General features: G+C 44.0%; 1 long non-coding RNA gene across 6 annotated transcripts in view; it reads right to left on the reverse strand.

The window, feature by feature from the left end:
• The window catches only part of LOC148379200 (uncharacterized), a 164,249-nt gene that overhangs the window by 117,048 nt on the left and 32,846 nt on the right, over nt 1-14,355 (reverse strand). For all 6 annotated transcript variants that reach the window (XR_015855529.1, XR_015855532.1, XR_015855533.1 and 3 more), the window contains one exon: nt 13,854-13,962. This is a non-coding gene — a long non-coding RNA (uncharacterized LOC148379200). The remainder of the gene's footprint in view (nt 1-13,853; nt 13,963-14,355) is intronic.

Raw genomic sequence — 14,355 nt, forward strand, 5'->3', positions numbered from 1 at the left:
GCGATACTACGACGTGCTCGTATCGTCTTGGTCTAATTGCTTATTCAGTGTCATCTCCTGATTTCGAGGATTTTTTTTTTTTTTTGGTGTAAGCATACATTCACTTTTATTGGTGCTTTTATCGTCTCACTTTCAGACTTAGTTTCTTTCTTGAGATCTAATTAAAAAAGGTTCGTCTGTTTTTTAAGGTAATAGACAAGGAAGTCTCCGCTTGAGTGATTTTTGGAACGTCCCCGAGGCAAAGATGTATTTACCATACGGCTGGCTCCGCATGATTTCGCAAAGAGAACACTTTCTTTTGTTTCAGGAGCCGAATCTGGGTCATGGAAATGAATTTCCACCTTCATTATGTCAATGTCAAACGACCACCTGGTTCACCGTGACTCCACCTGCTGTGGTAATAAAGTGCAATAATGTCACACAGATTTTGCGCAAATGCGGACGATAATTACAAATTTCACGCCGCATCTTCTCCTGTCTGAGATCCTTCCTCTGTGGCATCACCGCAACTGACCCCAGGCTGAGGACCGGCGAGGCCCGGGACCATATGGTTCTGTCTCTGAAAGGAGCCAGAGATGGAGGAGTACGACAGAGGATGCGGGAAGTTTTGTTGGCAGACGGCGCCAGACCAAAGCCGAGAACCGAGAAGGCGATGGAGAAAAATGGCCTCGCTCCTGGAACTTGGAAGAGGGGCGAAGAGAGAGAAGCGGTGGAGAGGTGCTCGATGACTTGTAAATGATGCGCTTTGAAGCCGGAGGTGACAGCGAGGAGCCGCAGGTGTCAAGCGCTAGCTTCTGCGGCCCGGAATCGGCGATTTCAAATCCCGAGTTTCCGACGTGCGCAAAGATAACGAAGGGTTAAGTCGTCCGTGCTTGTCGAGAAGCCTGGGCTTCTTCTGCAGGTAAGAAGGGGATCGACAAAGTCAATACCGACTTGTATTTACAGAGCTCGGAACAAGATGCTTTGGATTTAGAGAGAAGTGAGCAAATGCGATGAGGAAGTATAGACACGGAAAGATGAAAAGTTGGGGAATAGCCGAGGGAGGATAAATTAAGTAGAGAAGGAGGGCGGGATGAAAGGGAAGCTGGGTGTCATTCCAGTCTCGAGGGAAGGCTGATGATGAACCCGAGATCAATTCTGTCAGAACTGGGTTCACACCCCCGGGGCCACAGAACTGGGCTGGCCTGGGGAAAGAGTCAAAGTCGGCGCTGCTATTTTTGTTCCGGACTTGAATGCAACGCAGAAAGAGAATCACTTTGTCATCTTTATGCATACGCAGGTGGCGCCTGTGCATATTTCCATTTCGTCAATAAAGTGTTGTCGCCACGTGAAGGACACGCCAGATGAGCTGTTGTCATTGCGGGGGGGGTCGAATGGTCACATGGCCCAGAGAGAGAGTGACACGGGCAAGAAGAGGCGGAGCCAAATGCCCCCGGCATTGTCCCAAGCACCGGGGGGAAATCTCCCAACTCCAAGGTTAATTAAGCACTGGAAATGAGATCAAGAAGCTTTTCCGTTCCGACTCATTAACCAATTACAATGCGTCTTCAAAACAGTCCGGGTCTCATCTCACATTGCGGAATTATCAACAATCCAGTCGTGCCGCAGACCGAGACAACCTCGGATGAGTTGAGTGCCGGCAAGAATTTGCACTCTATACCGTGGAATGTCGACTTTACGGACTGTGAACCATTGGAGTAGCATCAAGGTAACAGCAAATTGGTTCTAAGGGATGACCGGCCACTTTCCCGTTAAATCAAGGCTCTGCGGTACCGGGATCATTTTTTAACCGGTGCCAGTCCAGCAGTTTTTGAGTAATCCGGCTAATCGAGTGAGTGATGTAGGTGCAAAACACAATGTCCTTGGCGGAGGTGATAATTAATTCTACTCAACAACTGGCAAAGCAGCGGTGGACAAAAAAAAAAAACGTCTGTAGAAGCCTTTTGATTCTGTGGTTACTCTTGGGGACGTCAGAAGAAACCAAAGCAGTTTCTGTATGGGGGTCACAAATTCAAAGTTCTGATGCGTTTGTATCATCACAAGATGTGACGGCCATAAATGAATAATAGTTTGCCTTTATGCTGCATTACTCATGATGATGCAAATGATGTTATAATGTATAGGAAGCCTGTTCAAAATTTAGTAGCATTTCATTTAATTTTGATGGATGGAAGAAGAAAATTGATATTGCTTAAATAATAAATGTATCACTTATATTGAAGTATGTTTGATGCAGGAAGTGATTCTCAACCTTTATTGAGCGAAATCTTGGACACATTCCTTTTACGTAACACCAAAGATGTGATCCGGTATGATTTATAGATTCTAAATGTGTGCAAAGAGGAAGACGTGATGTTTTGTGTTGTTATTCAAACTGGGAAGGGAGGGGGGGGGGGGGGGGCGAGCAGAGGAAAAAGGGCAAAAGACGGACTCGATAAATTCGCTGCTGTCTCTCCGGCGCTGCTCTCTACTGCTGTTCATTTGTCTCAATTAGTCAGCATACTTTTAGAATGTACCTGTTCTTCTTGCTCAGCCTCTTTTTTTCCATTGATTCATTTTTTTTTTTTTATAAGTTGAGAACAGTTATTTATTTATTTTTTGGGGGAGTGTTACACAAAATGAATGAGGCAAGCCACTGAGCTGAATTATTTTTTTTACACTATCAATCATACTTTGGAAGGAAAAAAAATATTTAATTTTATTTAAATTTATTTAACAACCTCTTTAGCATTTTAAGTTGAATTGTAAAAGAGACGTAATTGCCCCTTCAGAGAGGCTGGATGTCTCCGAGAGCATTTAAGGGGCGTGCCCCCCCACCCCTGCAGATTATTCACATTCCTCTCAAGGCATTGTCGACCTTCCAGCAGAGACTTATTGTTTGTGTGTGCCTTTATTGCAATGGCGGTTGTGATATTGGTCATTAATATTCCATGCGGTGTCGCTGGGTATTTTCCTGCGTTTATTAGCCTTTATCTACTATGAGTCCGCATTTGGACTTTACACTTGTTTAATATTGTATATTGCTTTTCTGTAGATCTGCTTTTTAATTACAACTACATTATTATTTTTAGCTCACTAAAATGGCTTCCGATGCGGCGTCGACCTCCCAAGGCCAGACAACCTCAAACATTATCGTTTGACTTTTCCACTCCAGTCCTGTAGGTGGCAGTAATTTACTGTATTTACTTTATATGTTTGATTTCGTTGCTTAGTTGTATCATCTGAAAAGTGTAATACAATGCAACCCAGGGGCGGAGGAAAGGCATTATGTCGTAAATTGAGCTCGGCAAGATTCTGTTTGTGATGATTGTGTTTTTGTTACATGCTTTCTAAGTAAAAATGGCACCGCATTGGATAAAACATAATCAAAAATTGAAAAGGAATAACTTTTCTTCAGACAAACTAACAATGCAAACAAAGCCTCGTCCACGAGTTAAGCAAATACAATATTGGTATTATTACGCTCACCATCAAAAGATCCGTTCCACCCCACAGTTGCGGGAAATATCGACGCTAATAAGCAATGCCATCTTGTTAGCAGCACTTTTGTTAAAAAGTCGACATCGAATCCAAGCGAGGCATCAGTGTGCTGGCTCATTCTCCGACGCTCTCATCCTGCTGGTTCTAATCCCTGTTATCTATTTGATTGACCAAACCCTTTAATCAGGAACTATCTGGCAAATGGAAATAACAGTGGCTCGATAATTAACTGCTAGATAATGGACGGCTTTTCTTCAGCCTCCAACAGCCGTCCTCTCCTCTCCTTATTCGCCGGTCATTCCTGGAACAAGTTTGTACTTAATTGACTATTTATAGCGAGCCAGCTCGCTTTTGTCAACATTCTGCAATTCTTACGGATGTCCAATAATAATAACAACTGCGCATTAGCGTACGACTACTACTAATGAACCCTTGCTCCGAGTATGCTGAATAATTTTTGAGGACTGGTACTGTAAAAAGTTTGAGAAGCAACCCAGATTCCCACAGCCCAAGGTCCGTTAACGGGCCAATTGTCTCATCATGAAGCTAAATTGATGCTCCGAGATCTTTCATCAAGACCCCGCAGGATGGGCCATCAGGAAAACAGTATGACATTCTCGTTGCTGGCCCAATTAAAAGGCGAGGCTGTGTGGAAAGCGATGGGATAAATTGCCTCCTAATCAGGCAGGTGGGCTGCGAGGACCCGCCGTGTCAGAAGGCTTCAGATCATTCCATTTATTACCACGTTGATTTAATCAGCACTGCCCACTGATTTGATGAATTGCTCTAATAAGCCGCTTGGCGAAATGTTAATCTTAGGGGTGAGGCGCGGTGTTCAAACAGTCTTGTCGGGATGCAACTAAGATAAATAAAGCGGTGTGTTGAATGTGGATGCAATGGTGGAGAAGAGGAACTGGATTTATTTTCATTCATACAATTAATTTCGGCTCGTGTGAAAATGTTTTGGCAAATATGGAATATAAACGGCAAAAAAAAACTAAAATGAAGGGTTCTGAGAAAAATAAATACTAATAAAAACTAACAAACCTTCCCCCAAAATAAATAATCAACCAAAGTGAATTTAAAAAAACAGGAATAAAAACTCACTGTACATGGTTTGGGAACTGAAAATGACTATTACGCAATACTTAGGAACCTTTTCTCAATATTGAAGCAAAAATCTTAAATACCAAAAACAAACTATTTTCTTCCCAACTACAAAACCGCCACGTTGCAACTCCAAACGACGCCAATTAATCCTAATCAACAGCAAACGCGCAAGCTCCACGTTGAGTGAGCACTGGTGACATTTCCACTCGAGTGGGGCCCTTCTGTCCAGAAACAGACAGAAGCTCGTTAACTTGCCTCCATCATCCCGTTTATGACCGCGGGGTGCCCTTAAAGCGCCACATTCCAACTTTTTTAATGCTCCAAATACTCCCTTTTCATGCCTAATTTACACATGCAGATGATTAATGAAAGAGTAGTTGGTTTTTTGCGCTTGTGTGTGTAGTGTGTGTGTGTGTGTGTGACGTGAGACGCTCTGGCACTAAAACGCGCCGCAGACTGCAACGGGAAGTCATGCGGAAAGAAGGCACGGTGGATTGTTAGGGGTCCGTCCCATCTGTCTCCCTGAAGAGCGTCAGCGCCAAACACACGTTTGAATTTGGTTCAAGCTTCAAATTAGTGACGACCGGCCAAAATTGTTTTTATTTGATCATGTTTTTTTCAGCGTCTTTAATTGGAGTCGCACCCATCTATTTGCACGCCTGCTCCGTCCTTTTGATAGCGAATCCGTTTCTCTCCTTGTTTGTTCGCGCCGGGACTTGTCTCCGTTGGGTCCGCCGTCCTACTTCATCAAGCGGATCTTTGGGTTTGTTTTGTGTCGGGGAAGCCAGACAAATGTTACTTTGTTCCGCTAACTGACACGTGCGGGGAAAGCCTCTTGAATAATTTCGCTGGATGTGTGAAGACCTCTCATGATTTTTTAGCGCTAATGTTTAGCCTCCATGCTAATTCCAACCTCCTTGTTTGATTACTAATTAAAACTTACACAAGTGTCATATTATCATTTTATTTGGTCAAAAGGCATGTTAGGTCAATATTTTTTTAATGTGTCTATTAACTGGAAAAATGGGGCTTCCCGTTTTATATTTTAATTGGCCTCCTAGATCAGCTATTCATAAAAAAGGAGGCAAATTCACAACTCATTATTTTACGAAGTCCTTTGCTCAAGCAAGGAATCGCTGCTGGCTTCCTCGCCGTTGCCTCATTTCATCAGGGGCCGGATAAAAAAAAAAAAACTGTCCTGAACATCAACTGTGCTAGAAATTGACTATTTTTAAATGCCACAAGGACATAAGTGATGTAAACAGCGATATCGCACGTACTGGAGACGTCGAGCCCGGCTAACGGTCTTAACGACTGCGGCGCCGAATTTTGTTTTTCTTCCTTAAACAGCAAGGACGCAATCGAACGTGCGAATTACCATCGGAGCTCGTTAATATCATAAAGCGGCATCTCCTCGAGTCTTATACAAAATTATATTGACTATGGTATTCAAATGCAAATTTTTGTGTATGTCGCCAACTAGTGGCCTGGCAGGTATACTACAGTCCTTGAAATGAATGCTGCTACATTTAGCCAGATTTATTTTGCAAGCGATTGGTTAAAAAAAAAAAGCCCTGGATGCAAAACAAATGCGAAGGACAGCGGTTTGCCTCTTTTTACAAGCTATTAAACATTTCCTAAATAATTTATCCGTGGAAAATAATGAGCTTGGCTTTAGGCACAAGACACACTACTTGTTTTTATTTCGTTTTCTGCTCCCGTATGGCTCCCTGAACACGTATGAAGCGTTATAGTCTTATTTTGTGAATGCTGAGAAGCATCACAAACTTTTATTTTTATTCGCCCATGTTTATTGCCATTACTTTGCGAGTTATTAAAAAAAAAAGTGCAATTACTTTGTGTTGCGTTAACTGCAACGATATTGAAGCAAAGAGAGCTCCAAATGGTGATTTTTTTTTTTTAATCAGATTTGTCGTGTAGCGGTACACATCCCGAACCGGTCACCAAGCTGATCGCTGCCAGAAGCCGAGCTAATAAAGATTTTTGTTTGTATTTTTACGACGGGGGAGGAGTCTACCACGCCCCGGAGATCCAACGCGACGCATCCATAAACCCTAACGATACATATTTCAAATTGATTCATTATCGCGATATTATTGCTAATTAATGAGCCGAGGCTGAATTATTGAACTGATTAAACAAAACATCAATCACACATCTAACAAGATTGAAGCTTTAATTATATCTTAACATGATTGATGCGACACTGGAGACCGCCGAATATTTTTTCGACACTTTTCGCGACGGTTTCTTTGCTCTGGCGCCATCTGAGGTAACCCGGCGTGTCTCGAATGAGCTTTATTAGCAATTTACATACTAATTGAAGCGTTGATTGAAAGTGAGCTTTGAAAAGTTGCTTCGTTCCGTAACAGGAAGTAGCCGATCGGCCGTCGTTTCCCCCTAGTGGCCGTTTACGTACGTTACACATAAGGGCTGCCATAAATATGGCAGCGACTCACTTTTGCCTCGCCTAATTATCAGACAACATATTGGCTCTCATCGGGAAGAGCTAATTTTGTTGCCGGGTCCTTTTGGGAAATTAATTCATTTTACTGATGTGACTCGGTAATTACAGTGACATCGAGGTTAATTGGCAAATCTGTATTGCTTGGGTGGCGTCAAGGAAATCTGTTCGATGCTACACAACATAGGTAAACACACACGGAATCACGTGTGCACTTTGGTCCGACGCGAAGATGAATTCAGCAAGTCGACTCAACCGGCGAACAAATACTTTGAAGAACCTTTGACGTGTCTGAGTGACATTACGCGTGTTTTTCTTTGGCAGAGAGAAGCCCATAACTTCGAGCGGAAAAGTTTATTACAAAGCGAGGCAAAGTCATCAAGGCCAAACCTCAGAAATCATTATTACAAAATTGAACTCATTTGTTCTCGGAGGACCAAATCAACAAGCGAGTCCTCATTAACGGGCCACGGCGAGGGTGCCAAACGCGGTCGTTAAGGAGGAATTGAAAGTTGCGTGCTCTTCCGCAAATATAAGTGCTGATTTGCAGTCCTAGCCTTTTTATCCTTGAATAATTTGAATGGAATTCTTTTGGCTAATGTCAGCGCGCCCTCATCAACGTACACTTTGATGTCTTCTTTAATTTGTTTTTCTTGTCCTCGTTTAGAATGAGCCGCTCGAGCGGATTCCTTCCATACAATATTGCTTTTTTTTTTTCTGTCTTCATTGCACAAATTCCAATTGCAAGAAAAACATTTATTTATTTTTCTGGCTGCTGTGCGATTTGTCATACTGCATTCCGAGAAAGTGCCGACAGCGTCAAACACAATTAAAGGTAATCAAACAAAAGCTGACAACTTAACAAGCCAGCCGAGGCGTTCTGACATCTCGTTGCACTTTAATCACTTTGATTCTGGATGATTTTGTTTGCTCTTCTTCTTTGGACTGGAATGGACAGCAAAGGGCCGGGAAGAGATGTCGCGGCCGTTGCTGTACAAACATTTTCGTGGATTTTAACGCAAATATGTTGCTGAAGTTATATTTGAATCGACACATCTCACTTTTTGATGCTTTATATCTTTTATTTTGTCATTTCAGTCAGGCTACAAGTACCAAAGTGTTTTCCACTCCAAGTTGATTTGCTATTTATTATCTTGTTAGTCTCTCCCACCTGAGCAATCTTGGTGGCGGCTTTCGGGAAAGTGTTTTTAATTCTCAATTTTGATTGTCATCTGCGAGCGAGCCCTGATTTTGCAATCAACAGAGCAATTAAATTGCCTTAGCGGGGGGTTAATGAAGGAATATTTGAATCAGTTAATATCGAGACTATTAATTAGAACGTGAATTTTGTTTATTTGATGAGTACAAGATAAATGATAGACAACTGTAAGGATATCGGTAGAGCTCGGCCCCCACCTTCCCAAATATATCGGTTTTTTTCGTTGCATCAATACAACACGATTACATAGCTTTGTCCAAATGGGCTTCTGCCAAGCCTAAAAAGAAACGATTGGCCATTATGATTGTAAAGATGAGGTGACCTCAACTCTTCATTTCTCTTCATCGCATCCAAATTCCCAATGTGCCAAGCTAGCGTTTAGCGCTAATAAACTGATTCGCGCGAGTTTTCTGAATGAGTAATTAGTCGTAACCGAGCGACCCGTGTGAATCGTCTCGGCCAATCGGAGAGCGGCTCGAGGCCAGTTGATCCTTGATCGATAATAGGTGTTGATTTGCTCATTAGGACCCAGATGTGAGTTGTAATTAGGCCCACCAGTCACAATTGGCGTTATATTCCGACACGCACACACATGTACGCTCCCCCCCCTCGACTCGGCCACCGCCAGACAACGCTTGCTTCCCGGATGATCAATGTCTCTGTCATCCCGGGCCGTGTCCGGGGCGTCGGGCAGGGCCGGTGAGCCGCGGCGGCCGGGCTCGGGGCTGACATTAGCGGACGCCGGGTGAGTGATGTCAGGCTCCTACTCCCATGGGAGGGAGGGAGTGGGGGGGGCGCAGGGGAAGGAAGCACGGGATACGGCTGAGCCCCAAGCAGTGGGCTCGGGGAAAGGTCACCGCTCAGCCTGGTGTGATTAATAAGACAAGAAGCTGAGCGTCCCCGATGCCATTATCAATATCCGCGGCCACCAGCTGTCCCGACTGCATATGCAGTCGGAATCAGACACGCACACCCAAGGCGGTTTACATGCAACGGGGGAGGGAAGGAGGGGGCGTGATGCGGATGCATGCATAAACAGTTAAGTCTCCCTCGCCTTAGTCCCGTTTGCTTGTTGATGTGAGAGGTCAGCTATCAATTAGATCATATTTATTCACAAGCGCGGCTCCGACTCGAGCCGATCCCGCTAAATGAGTCACGGCGAAACAAATCCGAGAGGTGAAAGTCTGGGACGGAAATGTCAGCGCAGCTTCGGCGACAAACATGACATTTAAACAGACATCTGTTTGCCCCCTCCCCGTCACAACTAAAAATATTTATCCTTGCCACTGTTATCCTCATGTAAATCGGGAGAAGACAGATACGAAAAAATTATTTTTCTTGCGTTAAGACTGCCAGCCATTCCCGCCCCCAAAAAAGTCAGGCTTAATAAATATGTTTGGCAAAGTTGAACTTGAAGTTTTATGGAAGTCACATTTTGCATGCAGTCTCCCCACGTTAGCAAAGCGATGGGAAGACCTTTTCATCATGTCCACTCATTGCTTTTCTTCTCAAAAACGAGTACCCCGCAAATGAGGGGGGGGAAAAGTAGGGGGGGTTCAGTGAGTTGTTTTCAGCCTTGCCTCAGGCGCCCCAGATGGCAAGGACTTCTCTTCGTTTTGGCCGGCGGAGAATTTGGCAGCCGCGACTCTCCCCACCGTCGGCTACTACCCACGCGGTTAGCTCCGAATCGGCCCGACAAAGGTTAGCAGGCGTGTTCGGGCTCTGCAAAGTCCTGTGTTTCAACGCCTTGACCTTTGTTTAGTTTCAACTGTACATGACCTCTCTGAAACTGCAAAAGAGAAAACAGCTAGCTAGCTCACTATCAATCTAGCTAGCTATCAACCCAGCTAGCTCACTATCAATCTGCTAGCTATCGAAACCACAAAAAGTTATGTAGTATAAAAGTTTGACACAATTGGGCTGTATTTTGAACTACAAGCATAGACAAAATCAAAAGCAAATGACAAAAACAACCCGACAAAGCTTCAGCGACACCAATAATGATTTCCAACTCTGTCCTTTTAAACTTAAGTCATAGATCATGTGGAATTTTTTGATGCCCGACATCGGGAGGAATCAAACGGCGTTACAGCACAGTCGGACGGAAACTGACGAGCGCTGCCCTTTTTTTTTTTCTCTCCTAGCGGCCCAATAAAAGCATCAGGAGCGCTCCATCACTGTGAGGGATGCTTTATGTTTCCCTCTGTCATCAGCGACAGTCGCGGGTCTCAGATTTAGAGTGGGCCGCACTACAACGACTTTTATCGGTGATGTAAATATTAGTACTGCTGCCGCTGCTCGACCAAAAGCGAGATTCACAGCTCGAGAGGACACGTGAAGTTGACTAATGATGGAGGTCTTTTAAGAGCTTGTCAGTGCCGTTATAAAAAAAAATAATACTTGTTGACTTCCACTGCCTATTAGCGACCGCCAAATTTCACTTTAGCTGTGGTCCGATTTAGTTCGTGAGCTTGTTAAACAGGCCGCCGGGGGAATCCTTCACCTGAGGACAAAGTTAACTGCGCTTTACTGAGGGCTATGTAGATTTCTAATTAGCTAATGAGCTGCAGCATGCAAATTTACAAGTAAATGTCACGTCGGTCCCGCAAGATGCCGTTGCGTGCGGGCGGCTGGCCAACGGAGACCCAACCTGCTTGTCAAGAATTTAATTCCGCCGGTAAATATGGATGCAGAAATATTCTTTTCGGGGGAATGGAAAGTACATTTTAATAAAACGAGAAATTCTCATGTGGGCATCTATCCACTGAGCTTCACCAATTCTTGGCCGTGGAGGCCAAACGGAGGGGTCCCACCACTCATCGCCTGTTGGACTGTTAGAAGGGATGACGGGCGGCCATTTTGAGGCGACATGGCTCATTGGCACGGAAGATGATGGTTATTGCATGTTGTAGACAAAGAGGAGGAATCCACTGAGCAAAACGGGGAGGAACGAGGGCCGACAGATGGATAATAGCCGTAGAGCAGATGTTTTTTCCTTTTTTTACCATCTCCACGAGGCAAGATTTGAATAAAAGAACGGGGGGAAATTCCCTCTGAAACTATAACGTCGCAATATTTTTGACATCCCGGCTTATTAGGGAAAAGACATGTTTGGAGATAATGTCGAGTACTTTAATGCGTCGGAATAATGGTGACATGACGACGGCGTAACATTTATGAGAAACATCTCAGCGAGCATACATTTTTTTTTCCCTTTAATGTAAATGTCATCCAGAATTTCCCCTTTGGGAAACTGCAGTTGATTTCATCATTGACTGCCTGTGTAAATGTTAAAGCTAAAAATGTACTGTATGTTGGCGGGTATAAATTTAGGACAGCACACTGTCAGCGCACGGGCTAGCGTCGTATTGATTCCCGGGTAAATCACTTTTATTGACAGGGTGTAAAAACGGCGCTCGTATATGTCGAGATCGCGCCGAGAGGTAACTTATCAAGCGCCGCGGCGGAGATGGACACAACAAGATGTTACACTCCACGTTCGGCGCCACGGAGGTGGCCGCGGGCACTTTGAGACACACGGGAGACCTCGGCTGTATATTGTATTATTTTTTTTTTGGTCTATAGGTTGATATTTACATGCTCCAATATTTGTCACAATGTATTTGTGCTTGTGTCCTACAATGTCAGGTAAAAAAACACATCCACAAATGAGATCACAGTGGTAGGTCACAGCTCCAGCTCAATGGGGAAAACAGAAAGGCCACACCAGCTGAGCGAAAGACTTCAAGTGTCACATTCAAAGACCTTTTGAAGATATTTTTTTTCCTTGTTGTTCTGAGTCGATTACTCAAAACTTTTCCCAACATCCTTATATTTGAGGTGACTCAGTGCAGTTTGATAAAAGTCTTTTTGTGTGTTTACATTTTGATCTTGACCTTGCTATAACCCCGCCCTCTTCCCGTGGATTAATTAAGACAAATAGCCAGTGAGGACTTCTGTAAAAGTTCCATAAAAGACATTTGAGCAGGTAAGCGATTTACTCTCCATTTCCAAGTTTATTCTGAAATGTAATTGGGGATAATGGGGTGTAATCTATTTAAAGCCTGAGTGCTCTTGTTAAGGGGGGGGTAAAAATGTACGTCTGACGCTCACAGAGCTTGCAGAAAGACCTGACAGGTTTGAAAAGTTTGCGACAAAGGATTCAGAGTGAAAAAAGGGGGAGGATTATCACCCGGGCAAGGTGCAGGCTGGGATTAAGACTGACAACAGAGTTCCTTTTGTGAGTCGACGTGCAAAAAGACGGTACAGTGTTCCCCTGCTATGTTCTGTAGAAACCGGTACGCTTTGTAAATTACGATATTCGGGTTCACTGTACACTGGCTCGATGCGAGACGGCGATGACCTCAACGTTGACAACAAGGACGCCGGCAATGGATTACGTGTCAATTTGACGGCATAACAGAATCACAGAGTTGGGAGATGAATTACTCGCTAAAGCGAGCGAGACAAGTGGGGTGTGTGTTCATTTAAACCCGATTTATGTATTTAACGGCTTACGGCGCGGCGTACGTGACAGCGTGCCAGCGGCCGCCTTAATGCAGATGCATTACAACCGAGGCGGCGTAGTCGCGAGTGACAGCCAAAGCATAACGCCTGGCAACAATTATTCACGAGTCGGCGCTAGGCGCTCACTTGATTTTGATGATAAACGCTTTGGTTTTCGTTCAGATTGATTCACCCCATCAGCATCCAGCTGACACGGACTTGGAAACGGCGGCGGATGGGAGATTGGCGGCGACGTTGATAAGTGCCCGCGGCGTTATCATCATTGTCGTCAACAACGTGGCCGCCTCTCTTGATTTAATCACGGGTCTGTCAATGTCTCGGCACTGTCGGGAAGCTTTGTATTCCGTGTTGATCATTACGTGTTGCAGGTTCCGGATCAATATGTCAACAGAGTGACAGCGGTGGCAAGTAACGAAAAACAAATATTCTGTGACTCGACTTTTTCAGGTACATGTCCTATACTTGAGTGTGGGGTCAACATATAGGAACACACTGTACTGTAAATCAGTATGACATTGAATTAATGAGGTATGATGACGCAACATTGGCCAGGGCGCTGCCATTTGTTTAATTCTTTACAGTCTACTTAAATGTGTTGTTGATGTACATTTTGAAGACGTAAAAGAATGTAGGGTACTATTTTTCCCATTACAAAAGATTTTGATAGAGTTTGATAGGGTCGCTGGAATGGATTAAGGGTATTTCTATTCATTTCAATGGGGAGGGATGATTTGGGATACAAGACAAGTACTTTACTCCTTTGATAAAATGTCCTTGTAACTTTTTTCAACCACAGCACATAAAGACACAACATTAAAAATGTGAAATGTAAAGTAAACATTTTCTGTTAGCTTTTTTGGCTAATGATTTTGATTTGTGATAGTTGATAGCATAAAAGGCAAGACAACACAAGCTAACCTGTCAATGTAGAATGTTGCTCTGATTTAGAGGTTTTTTTGGATAATTTTATGCATGGTTTTGCCTCCAGCATTTTCCACATGACTTCTTATCTGTTTGATATGCTCCACTCACCTCGGCCCTCCGCCCTCGTCGCGCTCTACCACGGCCCGTCGCTTCGTTCCCGGAGCATGCGACGCCGCCTTGTTATCTGATATCCTCTTCACGCCCCATCTTCTGGAAGCTTCATCAAGTGAGCGAGGACAAGAAAGGCACAAACAAAAACAACATTATTAAACGTAGAAATTCTCTCGGATTCATTCGAGCGTTCAGGCGCCGCGCATCACATCCATTTAGAGGCGGCAAATTGATTCAATTTGCCGTGTTTGCATCACTTAATTCGAGCGGCTGTCGGTGAGCTGTAAAACATGTATTGTCGTGGAGATGCTTTTGTTTTCGATTTTTTTTCTTCCTCCCGCCTTACTTTAATCGCAGATATGCCTTCCGATGAATTCTCATTTATTAATCGAGCTTTGCGGAGGGAGGCGACAAACAAAGCTGTAGATTACATTGTCAAGCGGCTCAAGTTGCAATGAATCTGATATGCAAATGGCTTTCCAGAAATTTGGAAAGTTCC

This window comes from Syngnathus floridae, chromosome 22 (assembly GCF_059516105.1).
Source record: "Syngnathus floridae isolate MCC-2025c chromosome 22, RoL_Sflo_1.0, whole genome shotgun sequence".
Classification (NCBI taxonomy): domain Eukaryota; kingdom Metazoa; phylum Chordata; class Actinopteri; order Syngnathiformes; family Syngnathidae; genus Syngnathus; species Syngnathus floridae.